General features: G+C 45.9%; 1 protein-coding gene across 1 annotated transcript in view; it reads left to right on the top strand.

The window, feature by feature from the left end:
• SDK1 (sidekick cell adhesion molecule 1) overlaps positions 1–23,184 on the top strand; it is a 1,937,536-nt gene that overhangs the window by 1,614,585 nt on the left and 299,767 nt on the right. The window lies entirely within an intron of this gene.

Here is a 23,184-nt window from a genome sequence, read left to right as displayed (position 1 = left end):
TGTTAAAAGTTGCAGCAGAGGCTGGGAGCGACAACAGCTTACGAAAAAAAAGTTTTCTGCTGTTTGAATGTCATTAGATGAGGTATAGCCCCATTCATCACTCCCATATAACACCATTGGGATACACTTGGCGTTATAAATTTTCATGAGGGCCGGGAGTGGCTTAGAACCTAACCATCTAGCGAACCCTAACAGAGCCCCGGTTTCCCTAGCAAGGGTGTTCTTTTTGTGTGCACTCTGCGTGACCCATGATCTTTTTTCGTCAAAAAGAACCCCTAGATATGGAAAGGCCGTAACTTTCGTAAGTTCTAGAACTTTACAATAAAATGTTACCTTTTTGGCCCGTCCCCTACCAATTGACATAGAGTGTGACTTTTTAAGATTTGTTATTAAATCTAGAGAGTCCATAAAATCAATAAAACAGTCTAAAAGAGATTGTAGCCCTCGTGCCGTCCTTGCCACCAAAACTGCATCGTCTGCATACAATAATACAGGGATCATTTTTGAGCCAGCTCTTGGGACGTCCTTACAAGATGAAGTTAAAACATCTCCCAGGTTGTTAATATAGAGCGTAAACAACCGGGGGGCAAGAATACACCCCTGTTGCACCCCTCGCTTAACTGGTAATGCTTCTGTTAGGCTACCATTCGCATGATAGCGGACCGCTGCCGAGGTATTCTCATGGATAGCTGCCAGGAAAGATATCAGAGCAGGTTGCAGTCCAATACTGTAAAGGGAAGCCCAAAGCTTTTGCCTGTTTACAAGGTGAATTGGCTAACTGTTCGTTGCTATTGTCTTGGCCGGGTGACCTGAAGTTGCTGAAGGCTTAACCATCCACAGAGAGCCTTGTTGTACACACTTCTATCTACCTTCTGGGTGATAGTGTGCTCTACAGATCTACCTAAATTAACACCTCCTCTAAACAGAACTCTTCCCACTGCTCCTGAAGAGGACTCTAATTTGAATGAAGCATTTGAAAAGAAGGTTCTCTCTTCCAGAAGCCTGGACCTTCAATGCACTGACACTACATGTCTTCTGGTTCATTACTTCCATGCCTTATGGGAGATGGGACATTTTGTGGTTGTATTTTCCTAATCACCTTTGTGAGCAATCTAATGAAGTGGTACATGAAGGGTAGATTGCAGCCAAACAAATCCTCTGCTCAGTGCTGGATACGATGGACTGAGTGGTGCGGTCTACTGGCTTCTCAGTTGGGACCCATTGTTATGCTTGGATACACTCACTGGGTTATATAGTGACTTCCAGACAAATTTTATGAACATGCCGTTTGATGGAGATCACATTTTCATTGAGAAGGCTGATTCAGCGCTGCAGCACTTCACTGAAGGTGAGGCCGTAGCCCAGAGTCTGGCTGTTGTGTCAGCGCCAACCCTCCCAGCCCTTCAAGCAACTCAGCAAATCGTTTCTCAGGTACAGGGGTTTTTCCAGCTTCAAACACCTTTGGAAGCAGCAGCAGCAGTATTCTTCCTCCTGCTGCCTATGAAACTGCGTGAGTTTGCCCATGAGGCTTGGTATGGATAGCCTTTTACTTGGCAGGCTGGCGCTCTATTGCGACAGACCATTGAGTCCTGCAGACTGTTGAACAAATCCATGCACTTTCCTTCCAGGATGCCTACCCCCAACTCATGTTTCCTCTGTCCCCTTAGCAGTCCAGGCCCACATACTGCAGCAGGAAGTTGTCACTGTTTTGATCATGGAATTGGTCTGGGGAAGAATATTGGATAGAAGTATTATTCTTGTTATTTTATTGATCTCATTCATCTAGTTTCTTGATCCCTTTCGGGATGCTTTCCCTTCTGCTTGTCCCTTTGACTATTTGTTGCTAAATTGGATGTGTCCATTGATTTGCAGGACACATAATTTAATATTCCGATCATAGTGTCACTCAAGAGGTACCTGCTTTTTACAAAGGGCTACATCCACTATCAATTTGCAGTCCTGTTTGGTCTAACATCAATCCTTCGTGTCTTCGCGGATGTCCTGGTGATGGCTGTGGCACATCTTTGATGGTCGGGGTTTCTGTATTCCCATACATCGATGATTGACTGCTGAAAACTGTCTCACCAAAGGTGGTGTTGGACCACCCAGAGAACACAAACTCCTACTTGACCTGGGGTTTTCCATCAATTTCACACAGTTCACTTCCAGCTCTTTCAGCATCTCCTTTGCATGAGGGTAGAGCTAGACACCTTAAGGTCTTTATGCCTTTCCAAAGTGTTTGGCACATTCAGGCTAAGATCCAGATGTTTCTGGCGGAATCTCATCTTTCTGCCCTGTCGGTCCTGTACCTTTTGGCTCTGCTTACTTCTTGTGGCACATGTGAGTGCATCAGTGGTGCCACCTTTTTCATTGGACTCAGCACTGGGGAGCTGTCCTGTCGGACATAATTGGGATCTTTGCGAAAGTGGAGCTGGACCTACGGTCATGTACCTCACTTGCAGGAAGACCTTCTCCCCTCCATCACTAGTGGCCATGGTGGTGACTATCATCTACCCCAACTGGAGTAATCATCGCCATGCTTTGAAGATCGTGGTTTGTGGTCTCCCTCAGAACACATGTCTTAGATCAACCTGCTGGAGATTCAGGGGGCCATTTGGACCTCAGGCCTGCCATCGATCCAAGGTGTGTCATTTGAGGTAAAAATGAACAACATGGCCGCGATGTGTTACACCAACAAACAGGGTGGCATTATCTTGCCTGGCGGGCCTGAAGCGGTTGTCTTCCACACAGTCTCTCTATGTGTGACTGGGCATTACCATCTGGTGATCTCCCTAAACATTCAGGCAAGCTATTGCAGTCAAAATCATTTTGCCGATCGCAAGTGGCATCTACACCCAGAGGTGAGTCAGCTCATCTTCCCCTCGTGGACATTCATCCCGTAGATGTTTTTGACATGTATAAGAACACTTAATGCTCTCTGTTCCTTGATCTCCAGCTTAGAGGGTACATGGGAGGCATGTTCCCTCTGACATGGGACGTCTGGCATCCCTACATGTTTCCAGCCTTTCCTTTGATTTCTCATATTCGGATGAAGTTGTGGCAGGTCTGTGTGCAGGTGATATTAAATGCAGCAGACTGGCCACAGAGTGTGTGAAACTCAGATTTCCCCCAGCCATCCCTATGTCCTCCTATTCCAGTTCTGCTCAGAGTAGACTTGCTATATTGAAAGGGGACATGTTCTACATTCAGATATCCAGAGCCTCCACATTTGTGCCCGGAGATTGTGTGAAGCAAAAGGAACAAACGATGTTCAATGCTGAACAATGCAAACATTCACCCCCAGTCACAATGATCTGGGTTTAATCCATCGTTCTTTTGCTCAACACACCACCACAGTTTGAACCCAGCCATATGCAAAACAGTCTTGACCCTACTCCTCATGGGAACAGTCCAGCCCGAACTGCCAAGCCAGGTCCTTCCTGGACCAGAAACAAGCATCCTGGGACCGGTTTCAGGGCATGATCCGTCATCAGTCAGTCTAGCTTGAATCCAGGGGTGCAGTGAGCACGAAACCCAAGTCTGGGCGCACCCTTTCCACTTAGGGCGAGAAAAGCAATAGGAACAAATGATGGACTGATGGACTGAACAATGTAAACATTCACCCCCTGTCACAAAGATCTGGGTTAAATCCATCGTTTTTCTGCTCACCACACTACCCCAGTTTGGACCTAGCCATATGCAAATCAGTCTGGACCCATTTCCTCATGAGAACAGTCTTTTCAATAGTTAGACAAATCCAATTTAAGGGTAAATTCGATTTTTATCTTACTATTAAAGAAAAATTATTTTTAGAAAAAGATAATTTTTTTCTGTGTAAACCTCTAAGGCTTTTTTGCCACTGTTCAACTGTCCCCTGAATGCGAATGGTTTCCCTATCTTGAGAAGTATATTTCTCCCAGACAGAAGACAAACAGTTTGGGCATGGGGAGGTGCTTTTCTTCCCATGACCGAACAGGGTGGGAGTTGTGCCCAAGGACTATTTACAGTTCAAGGAGGCCTACACTTCCATAAAAAGGATGAACCTTACACCAGGTCTGTCCCTTCCTTTGCCTCTATTGCCAACATGACTACCAAACCAGTGATTGTGGAAAGCTGGACCAGAACTAGTTTGGAGTGTCCACAACAGAGGGTTTGCCCATTACCAAAGCTAAACCTATGGGTGTACACAGGGAGCTCTGGCATGTTCTGCCATGTTGGATTTAGGGACAGTGGCATTGTAAAATACACAAGAAGTGTTGAGAAAGAGGGAGGGCTATTATCCCTTGGAACGTTACCTCATTGGTTAGGGAGTAGCCAGGAGTTGCCCCCACCCACATGCAGGCTAGTGGCATAAATGTGGCACCCACAATACCCCCTTCAAAATACTCCTAGACCTGAAAAGAATCAGAAGCACTGTCTTGTTCTTTGAGGATCTTGAAGGAAGACTGATCTGCTTGCCTTGAGTCCATGACCACAGAAGTAACTCCAGGGGTCAGTTGTCTCACCTCTTGTTTGAGCTAGAGAGAGACAGCAAGCTTCGAGAGGCATGTATCCGGCATTCCCAGCTGACCGTTTCCCACTGAATATCCCTTGGACCCTGTTGCTGGCTTCTACTGGACTGAGTCATGACCCCCCTTCCCCCCTCTCTCAAGAGCTGTCCTCAAGAACCTGCATTTTTGGTAGTGTGTCAAAGTGTACTCCTCCTGCCTAACCGAAAAACCTAGGACTTAGAAACTTTTTGACAACTTTTCACCTGAGGAATCGCCGAGAGACCAGACCCGTCCTGCCAAGCTGATCTGCTGAGGATGCATTGCTAGTGGGCTCAAGTTCCCTGAAGGTCCTTTTATGTTTTCCTCCGTAGGAACAAACCTTTTTCAGCAGGCTTGCCATTGTTTCCGACGTCGTTGTGCCATCTTTGGCAACAAGTAAAAGGTAAAGAGTGCCTTCAAGGGAATTTGTTTCAAATAAGTATTTCAAACTATTTAAAATCAATTATGAGGACAAATTAATAGTCCCAAGATTAAACATTCAGTCATCAATTAGTTACATTAATTTAAAAAAATATGAGCAATTTGTCAAAAACCAAACAAAGCAAGACTAAACGGGTGTTTATGAGAAAATATTGAGTTTATCACCACATAGAAAAAAGGCCAAAGTTTTATCTGGACAAATATAAGACCAGGACTACAGGAATATCAACAATACATCAGTATATAACACTGTAGATCCTGATGACATCTTTCCTTTCTGATCAAAGTTTGTAAATACATTTTTAGTAACAACAGCCTGCAACCTTGCTTAATGAGGACTTCCGGCTTCCAGAAAAGGTTCTAAGTCCGAACATAGAAAGCTTCACCGGACCGAGCCTTCCTCGTGCATCCGATTGGCATCAAGATCTATATGGGCACGACATTTGAACTCTTCCCACTCTGATCTTTTCTCACCCCTCAACTAATGAACCAATTTCTCACACACACTAACACCAATAAGCAAGTTACCACAAACACTTACACAGTGACACACTCGCACACACACACACACACAAACCCCACCTACACACACAAACCTACTCAGATAGCCACATGTACAAAAACATAGACCTACAAATGCTCACTCATTCGAGCACTTGAAGATATGAACATTAAAATGACACACAAGATACACATGCAGTACATTACATAAACACTAAGCTACACTTCGATTCACACTCATGCACACCTACACACATGCATGTGCAAACAAACACACATGTATCAAGTCACACAATTACACAAACACTCTTGCAAACTGACATGTGCCTTCAAACTGAACAAACATGCCAAGCCAGACACTTTAGGGCTCGACTTCTAGATGTACTGTATACTATCCCTCACCCATGCTTGCGGCGTATCCAACATGATCACATGTTAGAACATACTACATGAAATATTTTGAGTTGTAGTTTATTGTATTGCAGCATTTATGTGGAGATCATATGCGTTCAATTTAGTGAGTTTCATAATTCAGCTGTTTTTCTTATTGCGCAGTTCGACAATTCTGTACCAATCAGGCTTGCATCGTCTCTCCTACAGACAGCTCTTGACTGACTGTTGTCAAAGATCTATTGTGGACACTGCCAATGGGTACAGTATGGTTTGGGTTAGCCCGCTCTGTACAAAAAGTCAGCTTTCTTGTGAATCTCATTTACTTGTACCGGATTCATTTGACTCCATTCTTCTTTCATTTTTTCTTCCCTCGGGGTATAGCTTCTTCTTATTATTATATTACTTGAATTGTTACACTGCCTACATTCAGAGAACTACATTTTGAGTTGCGTCTACCAGTCTGGTTGCAAAATACGTGCGGTAACCTTACTGGCAACATCCAGGGGCGTATATCCCACTGGTTGCTTATGGTTGGTGGCTGTATTGTCACTCATTGCTTGTCCATCTTGCATTTATCCTTCCACTGGAGCCGAGCCTCTTTACAAATACTCTGACCGGCTTGCTTCTATTCTTCCAGCGCTTGCATTTAGGGATCTTCTTTTGCATTTCGGTTAAGCACTGCTTGGTAGTGCATGGGTTTTCCTCCCTTACCACCCACATGCTTGTGGTACTTTGAAAAAAATTGCACTTTCATGGTAACATTTTTTTTGGTATATTTACAGTTCCAATTGGCATGTGCCATCTTGGATCAGCAAATTAAAATAATTAAAGAAATGGAGCCCACATGATTCTGCTGACACGTGTATACGTCATCAGATATGCGTGCACCAGTGGAATCACGTAACCACCAGCCGAAGCCGTGTCATCATCCCTGTTTTTTTATTGTACTTATTTATTTTTTAAATTATGCTGCATTGCGCTGTGAAAAAATCCCAACATTGTAGAGCACCACTAAAAAGAATTGAGAATGCCTAGAGATGCCAAAGGCATACCTATAGGCTGTGCCAATTTTTGTCTATAACACCACAGTCAATCTCCGTTGTTAGCTGATGGAATTCCTAGGGAGGGACTTTCTGCAGCAGGAAGTGATGCAGGCAAGCTGCTTCTGTTTTGTTTCCCTACTGCCACTCAGGAGACAGTGGATCAACACAAATCTTAATTTTTTGCAATGTCCAAATTTCCCTACCACTTTTCACGGGACTGCACTAAGGGGCAGTCGGTGAATGAATGCATGAAACATTTCCCTCACAGGTTAAACCTGTTTTCAAAGGAACTGGAAGCATGCCTATTTCCTTCAGCTTCAGATGGTGCATAGTTACTTGTTCTATGAAGGTTTATTAAAAAAAGTGCCATCTATTGTTGGCACCCCCACAACCAACACCAGATGCCAAAGTGGCAATGCTTTGCTTGACGCGCGGACACCGCACCCCCCTTTCAGGCACCATCCGTGTGCCACAATGAGCTGAGCATTTTGCATCCAGGGCAATCGATTTCGCCTGCCATGAGCCGGCTGCTTCTAGCGATGCAACACCTGTCTGAAATCGCTGCATTCACACCCCGGCCTTATGGCGGTGTGATACGCGCATCATAATTAAGGACGGGCTTTATCGGGTCCAGTATGGTCTGCATTGGAATAATATCCCCTTGATGCGCACAGTAACGAGGCCGAGAACCTCCATGCTATCTTGGCAGATCGCATCAGCAGCAAAAGCTCCAGTTCAATTGGCAACAAATCTGTTCCCCAAGCAGTAGAGCCTGCCTTTTTCCAGATTTCTCTTCAGTTATTTCCTTTTAAGTGGCTATCGTAGAGAGAAATTGGCACTGCTTAGGGCAATGAGGAAGCGGACAGCTGTCCTCTTTCTAGTTTTGACACAGTGAAGCAAAAGGAAGTCTGTTTTCAATGAAGGAGAAGAGCAGGAAGCCCCTTTGCTATCTATTAGAGCTCAGTTTGGCTTCCCTCTTAGTTCACTAAAAGCAAAATGTATCCTCTTGGCCATTCATGTAGTTGGTTTTCAGTGAATACTAATGCAATAGACCTGGCTCCCCTACAAGGTCTGGTGCAGCAGGACAGTGTGCATTGACGCTTTCGATGGGGAGGAGTATTGTTGGTCAACGGCACCGACGGATTTGTATTGCATTGGTGTTTTTCACAGCAAGTTGTGGAAGATTTTGAACAAGGTCATCATACATGTCCAACTGCAACTCTTGTGTCATGCCCATGCAAGGGGCACTAGGACCCTCGATATTGTCTCATGAAGATGCAATAAACATACCTGATCACAGAAAGCGTGTTGCGTGATCCTTGTGGGACCATCACGATATCACATCTTGCTCCTGTATTACCAAATCCCTGTCGTAACACAGGAGCTTGTACTCAGCTACACGGAGGATGATTCTCTTTCTATGCTTATTCTTTACGGTTGATTTAAATGTAGCCTTTGGCATTGTTTATCCCTAGGTGCTGGGGTAGATCCTTGGATCCCTTTGGTGCTTTGTTTTCATCTTGCCTTGCAGCACATACTTTTTTATCTTGAATTGGTTGCCACAACTGTAAATAAAGTTCCATGTTTTTTACAGCGAACAATATAAAAAAAATCCTCCAGATAAGAAACGTAATTTTACTCGCCTTAGATACACTTGAAGTCAGAGCATTTAATTCAGCTCTTCAGCTACGTGACACATCAGCTTGATTCAGGGAGATCTTACTTGAGAGGATGGCAGGGGCCAGGTTTGGAGGTAGGGGATGCACAGGCTCGGAGTTGTACCTCCCTATGTGTTTTCTGCAGTTGCTGTTGAAAATATCCGGGTCTCGTCCCATGATGGAGAACACCGGTCATGTAGGTTGGGATGCATGACTTTTTCTCTTGTCGTTGGTTATATTATCCTTTGGACATTAATACGTTCCAGCAGTTGCTGGTAAGAATGCGTAGGTGGGCATGTAGGAATTTACTACAGTAAGTTATTTGTACTATCCTTTGGCATTAATGGTGCCAGATGTTGCTGGTATTAATGCTTCGATGATGCCAACCAAGCCGCTCTTTATACTCACATGGCTCAGGTCCTCTTGCCCCTCTACAGAACGCTAGTACCCAACTCCCAGCCGTTCAGCGAAATACTTAGGCTTGCTCTAACTGCAAGACCTTCGGATGACATGGTTCATGCCCTCCACAGTGCAGCCTCCGAGTAGGTGTCATCCTGTTTGACACTGCAAATGTGCTGTTGATTCCTTGAGACTTTTTACTGCTCAGTTGTAACTGCTATTTTATGCAGATTAACTACCGTTTTGCAGCCCGCCAGCTGGCTATTTAGTCCGCTTGTGACAATAGAGATGTTTAAAGTTGGAAAAACCTCCTCTGTCCATATGGTTTATTAAGGATCCCACTGTGTAACTTCACTCCAGTAAGTAAGTAATATTTCTTGAATGCCCCTATTTCTATTCTTTGTAGTAACAAGATAATTGGAGCCATCAAAACAGCATGGGAATGCTAAAGCATCATCCGACATTAGGGCGCCCATTTTGAGATTGAGTCAGATCTAAACCCCCATATGCTCTTTAAAAACAGGAGCGGTACAAAAGGGGGTGGTGATGGACGGAGCATCTGAATCAATCAAACACTCACCCCCAGTCAAAAGATCTGGGTTTAATCCATCACCATTCTTTAGCCCACTCTGCCACCCCAGTTCAAGCATGGCTATATGCAAATCAGTCTGACCCTGTGCCTCATGGGAACAGTCCAGCCCGAACTGCCAAGCCATGCCTTCCCTGGACCGGAAACAAGTTTCCGAGGACCGGTTTCTGGCATTCCAGCCGTCTTCAGCCCGGCTTGCTTGAATCCAGTGGCAAAGTGAGCAAGGGACTCACGTCTGAGCATACCCTGCCACACTTATGGCGGCCAAAAGCAGTACAAAAGGGGGTGGTGATGGACGGAGCATCTGAATCAATTTAAAAACAGGAGCCAGTGGATTATAGTAGCACTTGATAGATAGTTGCCAGTGAAAAGGATGGTAAATACACCGCTTCTGATTCAGAGGAAAGGTTTTTGGAAAGGGTAAAGCACATCTAACTTCAGGTTATGTTGGCACTCTCATTATTGACTAGAATACAGAATGACCTAAGGCGCTCAACGAAGTAGTTACAACCTGCTAATCCAGGAAACAAAAGGCATACTGTTCCTCAAGGGTTGAGTTCTCAGAACACCCTAACAATTGTGGGTAAAGGCAAACCTCGGCTACAAATCAGCCAGGGGTATGCATATCATGTATCAATTTCCACCCTACACTCTAGACATGTAAAGAGTGTAGAGGGGGCCTAGACACAGACATCGCCCATTCCCAATACAGATAGGCTAGCGCTTCTGGGGATGCTATGATCCAAAGCTGCAAGAATGCCCCCAGAAACTGCTCTTGCTATGACTAGCCCTGCTGCCCTGGGAGTTTTGTGGCCTAGCCAGACTAAAGTTAACAGTAAATAGAAAAACACAACTTTTCACTGGATCCACTCGGGCTCGATCTTCTCCTGTTGCTGATTTTCTATCCAACAGATTCCCAACCATGAATTCACTCTTGCAAAGCGAGGAAACTCTGCCTGGCCCATCGCACCAAGTAGAAGTGGGAGTTCTTGCTTCTCTTTGTAATGACAAGGGTAACTTGTCATGCACTGCCCATTCATTTCAATGGAAATCTCATTAAATGGACCTGATTCCCTTAGCGTCCAAGTGGTTAAGGAGCTACATACTCAGGAGGATGAGCGGGGATGCCCTATAAGGTGGCCGGAAGAACTCCTCACCACTGTCTAGGTCGGTTTCCTCATCGGGACACCCCAGATTTAGATTCTCCGTTTGGAATATTTCCATCTAGCATGCTCACGAACAGCCTCAGGGGAAGAAAAGAAGGAAAATGTAGCCACCTTCAAATACTTGTGTGTCCAACACTTCTTTCCCAAGATTGTGCAGTTTCCTCACTGAACTTCTTCATCCTTTCTTTGAGGTCTGCATGGGGTATTACTATTTTCCACCATGAAAAGGGGAATGTTTGTGGTCTTCTTTGTGCACTAGGTGACCACAGATGGAGATAACTTGCCTTTCAAGTATAAGATGGTATTACTTTTCAGAACATTTCCACGTTGAGCAACCACTTTTTCACTTTTCTGAACATTTCTCCATCGTGATCCAAAGCACTTCTTCACACTATAGGAAACTTTCGAAATGAAGGTTTTCTGTCTTCGGATCTTGCAGATATGCCCTGGGCTGCAAGACGAGCACCAAGCTCAGTGTCTATCGCAACCTATTCAGCCCGTGTATCTTTTTGTTTTAATGCACCCTGCTTTTACGTCAGCTGGGACCATGCCCCAGCGCAGCCTGCGGTGTGGGATGCTCATGATCCTGAATATCAATGTGACCCGTCCCACTGTTGGAGGAAACGAGTGAGGATGCCGTAAAGAGAGTACCGCTGCTCGGAGAACCAGAAACACCCAGTGTGCAAGACAAGACAGCCATTCACCTGCAAGGTGAGATAATAACTAACTTGATGAGTCTTCCTTTCTCATCTTGCTGTCTCTCTCATGCTGTTCTCCGTCGAGGTGAACAGGAGACCCGCCTTTCTCCCTCTTCTTCTTTCCAAAAGGACATAAATGCTTGTGACTTACCCTAAGTATAGACTTCTGGCAAATAACTGTAGGGTGCAAGTGATCATGTCCACAAAGGAGACACACAGGAAACAGGAAGTGTATTGGTTTCCTGCCCCCATAAAACTTCATAGGTTGCCAGAGGGGAATTTACTTTGAAAGGGCAGCGTTGCAAAATAGTTGGAGAGCAACAAGATGCCTGCCAGAGAGATAGAACACTTGAACCAGTAAAGAAAGGAACAAGGAAATGGAGCTGGCAGTAATTTTATGCAAACCTTTGTGGAAATCCCTCAAACAGGGACAAAGGTGTTACCTGCAATTTGAAAATCACTTTCTCCGTACAATAGCAGTCTCCGCAGTAGCTACATAGCTGCTGTACGTCTCCTGGCTGCTAAGTGGCCTGACGTTGTGGCCAACAGCACTTTGCATGCTGGGATTTTTGCGCCTGTCCTTTCTGTTTTTCTGCCTTCGCTTAAGTTGCCTTGTCCGGCTCTTCATGCCCGAGGATTTGTAGTAATTATTGGTTATTTCTCTATTTCTTTACTAAAACAGATAAGCTCTTAACTAGCAAGTAACAAACGTCGGCCTTAAGCAGAAAGCCAAAATAGTTTAACTGTTTAACCTGCTTTATACTCAAATGGACGTGTTCTTAAAATGATGTTTTTTCAGTGCAGAAAAACCGTGCAAAGATGGGCTGATGATGTGAATGCATTTGCATTTTGAACGAAAAATCTAATCAGAAATGTTTCTTCCAGGACTCAAAAAGAAACACTCTGTCCTTATAACACAGAAAGATGTTCAGCCAGAGCTGAGCCCAGGTGTTGAAACGGTGAGCCGACTGGCTATTTGCAGCTAGGAGAGCACTGCGTCCAAGATGTCTTTATTTCTGTTTTTTTGGCAAAAAAGGGTGACGTGATTTGTCCTGATGACTTGCATCACGGATGCTCGGTCCAAGGTAATTAAAACTCGGTGAAATTCCAAATGAAAAGGCCTCCAAATGAGAGTTTTCAATGGCTTTGAATACTAATTGGTCCTCGCCCCTTCAGCTGATGGATGGATATATTGCTTGTTTGTCAGTTGTGCAGGGACAGTTGTTAGGGATACATTTTAAACCAACAATACGGAAAACAACATGAATTTGATCCTAGTTCTCCTGTAGCGTTCACGGAGGTGTAAGTCATGTCTGTAGTACACATTCCAGGGACCACATTTGCATCTTTAGTGGTCCCTCCTCTCAAAGCTCTTTATGTGAACTAATCGTGTTTGTTACTAAGGGTGGGCGGTATTTGCGTAATCGCGTTACGTAAATCTCCGCGAAACGGTAAAAAATCTCTGCGAACACGCAGAAATTCCGCGAACATGCGGAATTGCTTGGTCGCAATGCTTTTTTTCTGTTCGCAATCGCTGTTTGCGTGTTCGGGGGGAGATATCTCCCGAACACGCATTTTGAGAACGTGAACAAGCAAAAACTTTTGCAAAGTCACGGAACGCAGAATTTTGGGCAATTTGGCGTTCTCCGCGGAACCCGAAATTACCCAAATTCCGCGAGTGGAACGGAATTTATTGCCAAGGCCTATTTGTTACCTTGAGACATGCCTGATGTTCGGCTGAGCTCAATAATGACTCACTATCGAAGCAAGGAGAAAAGCAGGCGCATTGACTTTTTTTTTTTTGCCAACAGTGTTTTACAAAAGTTCTCTGATTGCCTTCTATTGAACAACGGTTTTAGGTCATTTTCAATGTATAGCGAGATATTTTTCATTTTTGATCTAACCCAGCCAGTCAAAAATGTGTGGGCCGAATTGTTCTGTGCAAGGTTACTTTCTGCTAAGCGTTTCAACGCACAGTGCCAAATGTTTGCTGATGTTTTCTCTGCAATATAACTTTTACAGAGCACTAATTTCTGCTGCTTTATATTGCGCAGAACCTTTTATATTATGTTGGGCACATTAGCAAACTTTTCACATGGATAAAGCAAAGCGAAAAGCTATGCAACCTTCAGCCAGTTGCAAATATTTCCATAGAGTTTAACGAAGGATGCAAAGCAATTACACATCTACAGGAAACGGTTCTTCTACACCTCCAGCTTTTGCATTAGCTTCTCCTTACATGGCTCCTGGATCGCTTGTTTCTTAATTTCTACTAGGTTCTTTGGGGTTGGAAAGTTCCCACCACCATTTTTGTCAGGTTTCTTTGTTCCAGCAGAGTCTGGTGGCGTGAATATTACCTTCCACATTACCCAATGACAGTTGGTTGGTGACATTTGTCGTATGGTGTCCATCTTTCTGTGCAGGCGAGTTCCTTGAGTTGCATGTTATGTGTAAAGCACTCCATTTCTCGTATGTCTCCTACCATCACCAGAATCCCAAGGGGAGCTTTCTCTTTGTTAGTGAGAGATCCTATCCCTCTTGTGCCAATCAGAAGGAGGAATGATTCATTTGGGAGTGTGTAACAAAGGATGTTGCTGGACTCTTTGTCTAAAGTGCAAAGTCCTCTAGATTGTCCAGAAAATATGTCCAGGGAGCCCACAACTTAACGCCTTGCCAGCCCAATACGAATCCAGTGTATCCTCTGGTTCAGGGGCTCAAAAGTACCTTTTGTACCATTTTCCATTAGAATGCACTCCACGTGGCATAGACGGATGTGGCAAGAGCTGTTCGGATATCTGCCTCAGTTTATCTTCCTCATTTGTTTGACCTAGTTCTCCCTTCCACTTGCATCAAGTATTCTAAAGAATGTTTGTTGCTAGATTTTGCTGTAAAAAGTTGCCGTACCTCATCACCAAGAGTTAGGATATGTCTCCTTTAATTTGGGCATTATCTTCCTGGGGCGCTTCCCCATCCCTTTGTGTGGGTGTTTGGAGATAGTGTTTCCCTTGTAAATTTGTGTAAATGAGGTACTGTGGTAGGTTGTGTTATGCTTAAAGGTCATCAAATTGTGTAGATGACCCCTGTTGATGAATTGCGAGTAGACCAACCATCCCGCTTACCATGCTACTAGTTATCAGTCTGCTTCACGAGAAATATATGCATTCCCTTTAAAAATAGCTATCAATCTTTCTTCTTCCTCTAGTTTGAGGTGTGTAGGTAGTTGTTGATGGAAGTGATGTTTGCATCCGTTATTGGGTTTGTGAATATCGGTTTTGCTTAATCATTTATCGCAATCATGTCTTGTGATGTTACGTTGAAAGGAAAAGGCAGTGGGTGCGCTTTGTCAATACATCTGTGTTGATCTGTGATTCAGTAGGGATTTTGTTTCATGGGAATTGAGGGGAAATAGTTGGCAATGCAATAAATAAAGGATTCAAGTCAGGAGTTCCTTTTTAATATTGTCTATCCTACCTTTCGAAGAGAGTAGAAGGGTGCCCAGAATTTAAGATTGTTGTGTTGTTTCCAAAGTAGGGTTGCTTATTTGGCTCCACATATGCCTCCTGTATCTTCTGTTATTATTCTGCCTAAGTAGCTAATCATAGGTGTGTGAACAGGTCTAATATTATACATATATTTGTTGAGCCCGTGGCTTTTGGTACCCTCTTTTCTCAGGTGTGGCCATTCTGTTTTGCTGATGATCAGTCTGTCCCCCGATACGGAGACATAGGGTTCTAGGAGAGCTAGTATTGACCTAGTTTCTCTTTAGTCTGCTAATAAGGAGAGGCGATTGCCTGTTTCTAAGACCAGGATCAACTTGTTTGGGCCACCACCAGTGAAACTGGGATTAAAGGGAGCTCTATCTCAGGCCCTTCTTCAGTGGCACCGGTTTGGGAAAGACTTGGCCACCCCGATCCTAGAAGGAGGATTTGCCTGGACTTGGAGACTGGACTCTGAAACCTCAGTGGGCCAGGACTGTGCCTATAAAGTGCCATTCAACACGGTCAGCCACTTTTACTTTTCAGCAGCAATTGGAAGTCTGTATTAAGGATGAAGACAGGGTGATGGTAGGGTCCTCTGAGGAAGGAGGGCGGTCTCTGCCGCAGGTCGCCATGTTGTGGGGAGAGGGGTGTCAGTAGTCCACACTTACATTTGGAGCTTCGCCATCTTAAAGTCTTGTTGTTTTCATTTGCACAATTTGCTCTAGGCCTCTGGGCAAATCGACAAGCAGAAGGGCAGGCGGAGGATTCCATGAAATCCTTTGTTGCGGTGCAGGTGCGCGCTGCTTTTACCGCGGAGCCAGGCGCTTTGAGTTGCCCGCCTTTCCACGCCCCTGGGAGAGGTAGCGTACTCTGCGGCGCCAGCTGGTGGCTGAGCGGGGACTTGGAACATCCCCAGCCCATGAGTGGCTGGCTGGTCGACCAACTTCCTACAGAACAATCCAGGGTGTGCCTCCGCGCTCCTCTTCACACAGCCAGCCAGACTCAAAAACCGAGCTCCCACACAGCAGTCTTCAAAGAGATTGCGAAATTAGGAACGATGCTCCATGAAAGCATCTTTTTCCTGAAGGGACCTGTGACAGAAGGTGGCCGGACCAAATCCTTGGCGGACTATTTTCCCGCTCAGTCGCTGCAGCTTCCCTTTCTCACAAGCAGTGATTCATGGGGGACCGGCTCTTTGTGGAGATGTGCAGATAAACAGCCGTGGCACCCGGCCAAAGACATTCATGGCTGCTGGCAATCTATTTTCCTTTAACATAATTATATCCTCGTGGAGGGATAAATCTCGGGGAAGATAAAAAACACTTCAGTGCAGGATGAACAAAAAAAAAGTTCTTCCAGCCGGCTGCTTTGTGGTGTGATGGTGCTGTGTACGTCTGAGGCGCCCGCTAATTGAGAAGCGGTAAATCAGTGCAGGAGGCTCGATGCCTGCAGATTGCCTGAGCCCGGTGAGGGTGGGGTGTTGGAGGAAACGTAGTAGCGCCGGAGACTTGCTTTATGCCTTGCCTTTCCCTGTAGCATTGACTTCTGAACATTGCCTTGCTCTGCTGCCCCCTGCCGGTTGCAGCTGTTTCTGCATTCTGTCTCAGGTGGATTGGGGCTCTGTTTCTTTTCCAAGCAAAGATTGGTGGATTCGAGGCGAGGATAACAGTGAGATGCAGTGAGGGTGGACAGGTCATGCTTCCAAGAACCTAATTTATTTTTCGTGCAGTTCTTATTTCAGTTATGTGGCAAGTTTAATGATGGATGGGCCACTACGTTCTTGCTCTGAGCGCTTCCTAATCTTCAGAAGCACAAGCACTAAGAATTTTAGGCAGACACGCTTTGAGGCATGGGCAAAGTGGGCAACAGCCCAAGGACCCCACTTTCAAGGGCCCACTGGGAAAGTGAACTTTCTACCTCACATCTGTATATTTCTCCATCTTAACATTTATTGTGTTATTCAATATTGGTTGGCATCATGGGGCTTGCATGAGCAGAGAATGGGTAATAGAATGAAAATCTGTTCGGGACAGGGGCCCCTAAAGTATGTCTTGCCCAGGGCTCCACAAAATCCCTAATATAACACTGATATTGGGCCAACTCCATGTAAAGCAGCAGCTGATTCGCTAACACCTGGATGTTGACATTCAGCCTGTGGCCTTCAAACCGCCTTCTAAATAATCCTGAAACCACACCTAGTATAAACCGGATGCAGTCTCTTAACCCCTTGCGTGCGGGGCGTATTCCCCGCCTGTGCTGACTCCGCCTTGCGCGGGCGGAGTCATGACGGAACGGTTCCGTCATCAGCACAGCTCAACCGACGCAGATGACGGAACCGCTCCGTCATCAGCGTCAAAGGGGTTAAACCGCTTATCAACATGTTTCACCCTGTGCCCACTGAGGACTCTGCTCACTCATCTCAGACTCTAGAGCCTAAGACTGATGTAATTACTTTAACTACCTTGAATGTATGTTGCATGGACGTTCTGGTGTGAACTCTACGCATTATAATTCGCTAAATTAGAATTACACTATGTGATTGATGCTCATTCAGGTGAAAGACTGAGTAGGACCTGGTTGGGGACTGAGCTCCACTTTGAAGTTTGTTCCAGATTCAGTGTGCCATACAGGCTTCTTTTATCCACTTTGGAAAGATGAGAAGCTTAGTAGGCCTTATCTGAGCACTGGGCGCCACTCCTAGGTGCCTGCCAGATTCACTGTGCTAGAGCCCCCTTTTATCCTCCTCAGAATTATGAAAGGCTTAGTAGGCCCTCGTCAGGGATGGTCCTCTCGTCACGTACCAGACTCGATGTGCCACAGCTTTGATGGCTCAGTTACCATCCCAGCTTTTTGCATTAATGCAACCGAGACTATGGGGCCAACATAATCCCTCTGGGAAAGAACATCAAATTATTTGGTTAAACTGGTCCTTTTTTGTACTGGTTTAAAGAGTTGCGGATCAGTGCTGACTGTGCCCTAGCGACTTAAGCTAAGCCACGCTCCAAAGCCCAGAGGTAGAAACCCACCTTTGGTTGCATGTTGCCCCATTTAGAGATGACATGGTATTTTATTTAGACCTGGACTGCGATATATAGGATGGGATGGGGACAGACTGATTTGAATGTGTTATGCATAGGCTTCGATAGGAAGCCTCCATCGTCTACACCGGATTCTAAATCTGGTAACTCACTGCTATGAAGCAGCAGCAGCTGATAACAAAACTGGTTATCCACTGTTGCTGCATCATAAAGGGACCCAGCACCTTCCAGCCACACTTGATCTCCAGAGAAGATGCGAGATTGTTAATGTGCCGCCCGGTCCCGCTCCTGAAGTCGATCCTCTGAGCCAATTCTGGCCCATGTTCCATGGAAACTTGGGTTTCCAGGGTCGACATCGACTCCTCAACAAATAGAGGAGTATTGTGAGGCTGTGCTTTGCCTCCTTGGCATGCTAGCAGCACCCTCTGGCGCGCATCTGTGCCCGAAAGGACCTGGGAGGCCTACCAACTTGGCTATCACCACCTGGTCGGCCATCAAAGACAGGCGTGCCCTCTGGACTCAATAAGGGTTACTGACTTCGATCCCAACACCACAACCCAAAATAGAGCATGTTCGACGGTGATGCTTATGCCGACACTGAATGACGACGCACAGCCCATGTTGTTGTCTGATGTCGAGTCTGCGTTGCCTCAACCTTAACTGAGGCCAAGCCCTGATCCTTCTGGGCTGCAGCCTTTAACTAAGCCTTCTGATTCTGACACTGTCCTTGACCCATGGACGTGTTCAACCTCGCCATAGTCAACTCTAATACAGTGCATATGACACTGAGGATGAGTTTTCCCAGCCATATACTGAGGACAACTAGTATGGGAACCTCCAGAATGCCAGTGGATTCGACAACTCACCAGACACTGGCCTGGTCTCGCAACCCAGCCTAGCAACGGAAGAGAATGCCTCCTTCATAGTGTACATGTGAAGGACAGCTGAGGTACTTTATCTATGTCTGCTCATTATGGAAGGCAAGTCAAGCGTACTAACTGAGGTTCTCTAACTGGGGCAAATAGAGTAAGAATTTCCCTAAATTATTCCCTACTACACAACCAGATAGGAAATCTAGGAGGATCAAGCAGTTTCGGAAACACCCGCTACCTTTTGGGTTGGTGTTACCATGGTCTTTGGAACTCTGTAGCATAAGTCTTTCCAGTGTTCCCCGATAATGTGCGATCCACCTTAATGCAGGCCATACAAAATGGGTGGGATGCCGCAAAGTTCACAATTAGTTCCTTCTCTGACACTAGCCACAATGTAGGCCGAGCCATGTGTACTAGTGTGGCCCTTCGCTGAAAAACCTGGATGAGGTCTACGGGCCTGTCCGACGACATCCCAGCAAGTCTTATGCCCTTTGATGGCTCGTGGGTTTTTGTGGATAAAGCAGACTCTAACCTCGAGCGATTTCAAGACAACAGGGCCACAGTGCACACTTTTGGCATCCCTGATCCACCATGATGACAGCATCGGTAGTTTTGGGAACTCTCTGGGTACAGTAGGAGTTTCCACTATCAGCAACAATTGCACCTGGACCAGCCAGCCCAACAATCTCCCCAGGCCTTTTGAAGCTGTGGTACCCACAGACTACGTGGACCCCAGGCATAGCGTGCATCACAGACCTCCACCCCCACCCTCTGCCCACCTCGCCAGCTGTCCCCACAGCTAAACTCCTTTATTGTGTCTTGATCGGCACGCAGCCACCCTGTCAGAGGCAGGATCCAACATTTTCTGCCAGGGTGCAAGCAGTTACTTAGACAAGTGGTTCCTGCAAACTGTCCATCAGAGTTATGCCTTACCATTTCCAGCCACAACTACCCCTTTCACCATCATCAGAATGGCTGAAAGTGGACCATCTGTCCCTTTTTCTGCAGGAAGTACCAGTCCTGCTGGCCAAAAGTGCCATAGAGAGGGTGCCAGCATCAGACGTAGGTTGTGGTTGCTATTCCCACTACTTTCCTATGAAAAGAAGGTTGTAGGCCTTAGTCCTATTTTACATCTTTCCTATCTCTATTCTTTCCTGCAGAAGGACACACTAAAGATGCTCACCGTGGTCCAGGTCATTTCCCCTTGACGCCAGCATCCTGCATTGGACCTGCAGGATGCTATGTCCGCATACTCGTCCTGTGGCCCACCGTTGTTATCTGCCGTTCATAATGGGCCAGGAACACATTCAGTTTGCTGTGCTCCCCTTTGGCCTTACCAGTGTCCCTCTGGCATTTTTCAAAAGTAAAGGTAGTGGTTAGAGCCCTCCTTGGAGGTTGGGGTTCAACTCTTCACCCTACTTCAATGACAGGCTACTGAAAGTAGGATTGCTCTAGTCAGCCATCACCCACCTCCAGACAATTCCAAACCTCCTAATGTGTTTGGTGTTCACTATCAAATTGCTGAAGTCACACCGGACTCTTTCACAGATGCCCCCTTTCATTGGAGCCATTCCAGACACAGTGCAGTTTCACTCCTTACCCGAGGAGAAGAGTCCAGCACATTCTTGCGATGATCCTGATGTTTCGGCTTCTGACCTGGATTTCAGTGAGGATGACTCTGAGGCTGCCTGGACTTGATGGCCTTTTGAATCCTGTTGGCGAAGCACGCCAGATGTTATATGCAGGCTCTGCATGGGATCTAAAGTTCCAGTGGGCAGAGCAACGGCCGAATCTCTTTGATCAGAGCAGACCCCGCTCCCTACTCCACCCAGAGCTGAAACTAGTGACCAATGCATCGCTTCTGGGTTGGGTAAGCCCTTTGTAGAGATGGAGAACAGAGGCATGTGGTCTCCGGTGTAGGCTCGACTCCAAACTTTTGGAGTTGGGGGCCATTTGCTAGAAGATGAAAGCGTTCTTACCATGCATCATAGGGAGACAGGTACAGGTGCGCACAGACATTACTACCATGTGCTACTGCAACAAGCAGGGCAGGGTTGAATTGTGGACTCTGTGCCTGGAGGTTCTGCACCTCTGCAAGTGGCTGGACCACCAGGAGGTTTTACAGGTGGTGCACCAGCTGGGAAGATACCTAAACTCCAGAAGAGAAGAATCCACTCGTCATCCCCTAGCAAATCACAAATGGTGGTTAAACCTGGAGGTGGCGTAGGGCCTCTTCTGCAAATGCAGAGGACCTTGCTTCAACTTGCATAACTTGTACCGGATTGACCAAATAGCATATGGTATCCAGAACTCCTGGTCATGACCATCCTTTCCTGCTTCCTCTTTGGTAGGCTCTCCTGTCACAGCAGGAGGGCATGGTCCTGCAACCAAACCTGCACACGATGCACCTCCATGATTGGAGATTGAGTGGGGGAAGTTGACTGCCTTTGACCCTTCTCCTGAAGTTGTTGTCTAATTTGGGAGTTAGGCATCCCTTGATAAAATCTGTGTACGCCTGTCGTTGGGACAAGTATGTGGCAAGGTGCAGGGCCTGTCAAATTGTTCCATTTCAGGCTAAGCCTTCCGACGTGTTGATTTTTGCATTGTTTCTAGGCCAGTAGGTGCTTTAGGTACAGTTAAAGAGTGCATATGCTTCCTCTTTCTCTGTTCAGTATGCCCCAGTGGGACATAAATTTAGTTCTTACGTTCATTATGTCTACTTCCTTAGAACTTATGCACAGCTGTCCTCTATGACTCTTTACGCTCAAGTTGGCCTTTCTTGTCGCCATAACATCGGTGTCACTGGTGAATGAATTGCAAGCCTTCACTATCAACCCACTATTCACCATGTTCTACTCAGAGAAACTAGTTTCACATCCGGCAAAACATTACCCTCCTTTCGTTCTTTGCTCTGCTTCACCCAGCTAAAGAGGAGGAGAGATTTAATTAGTTTGATCTGAAAAGAGCCCTTAGTTGTTACTTTGATCATACCAGAGTACGCAGCATGGACAGTCCGCTCTTTATTGGATTCGCCACAGTGAAGTAGGTAAGGGCAGTGCCGAAGAGAACCATTTGCTTGTTGGATTGAGCTCTGCATTAAAATCTGCTACGCATTGCCTAGGAGGTAGCCTCCAGAGGGATTGCATGCTCATTCAACCAGAGCCAAGGCTGCTGCCATGTCATTGGCACGTGAAGTTATTAAGCAAAAGAATACAAAGTTCCCCAGGGGAACTTTGTATTCTTTTGCTTAATAATTGACTGGACAAGTACACTGGACCCCATTAAACATTGTCCACATTTGGTTCCTAATTTTTTTACTGAAATTGGTACGTGAAGTGCCTGTTCTGGACATTTGCCAGGCTACTACGTCGACGTCCCTCCATACATTTGCAAAGCATTACTATCTGGACAGCCACAGTCTGTCGAGATGTGCATTTTACCCGCTCGGGCCTGCAGGGTTTTTTATTTCAGCCGCCTCCACAATGGTACTGCTTTGGTGTCTAGTCAAAAGAGGAGGAATCTGTTGTTAGAAGTCTCTATCAGACTTACCTTCTGTAACACCTTTTCTTGTAGAGACTCTATCTAACCACAGATTCCTCGTCGAGCTGCCATCCTCCCCATTCTTTGAACTGGACTTTGTTCTACCTAGAAAGGTCCCACTTTAGAGATTTGCATGCTGGCCCAAGCCAATCTGTGATTAGGCTCCACCTCGGAAGGCAACGACAGGAGAGAAAACAACAGACAAGAGTGAGGATTGTAACAACTATATGATTCCGTACGTCACTTCCAGAGTGGAACGATGTTGCTGTGGCACATCATGACGGACTCTACTGATGAGCAGGGATACCTGGATGCGGAACCCCTCACCTTTTCACCAATGAGTATGCGCGGCAAGGCAAGCATGGAGGGTGTTCCTGGACGATTTACAGGCCTAAGGAGGCAAGGCAAAGAGTTGGTTTCAAAAACAAAATAATGTCAAGTTTGTTTTCCAACAGGGCAACCCCCACTGGACCACAAGTCTAAATGCGCCCAGACCCTTGGCCCACAGTCCCAGCCTTCACTTCACTTTCCTGCCATTTCGCTCTACCTCATCTGTTTCCCTTCGAGATGCTTCCCTTTTTTATTTTAAAGTTTTATGTTCATTCAACCAAACTAACAGGCAATCCACGTCAATCCTGAGCTGTACTGAGCCACTGACAACTCTTCCCTATGATAATGACCCCACTAGGTCCTAGTAGGACACAGCAAGTGAGGTTCGGCCTGGTGCCAACCATATAGTGAAGATTTATGTTTCTCTAGATTTTGATAGATAGCAGTACATTGAAATATATAGCATGGCCATGTATATTTTTTATTTGCAACTAGCTTACCCGTTGCG

This window comes from Lissotriton vulgaris, chromosome 10, assembly GCF_964263255.1.
Source record: "Lissotriton vulgaris chromosome 10, aLisVul1.2, whole genome shotgun sequence".
Lineage (NCBI taxonomy): Eukaryota > Metazoa > Chordata > Amphibia > Caudata > Salamandridae > Lissotriton > Lissotriton vulgaris.
This window is presented reverse-complemented; position numbering and strand designations above follow the sequence as displayed.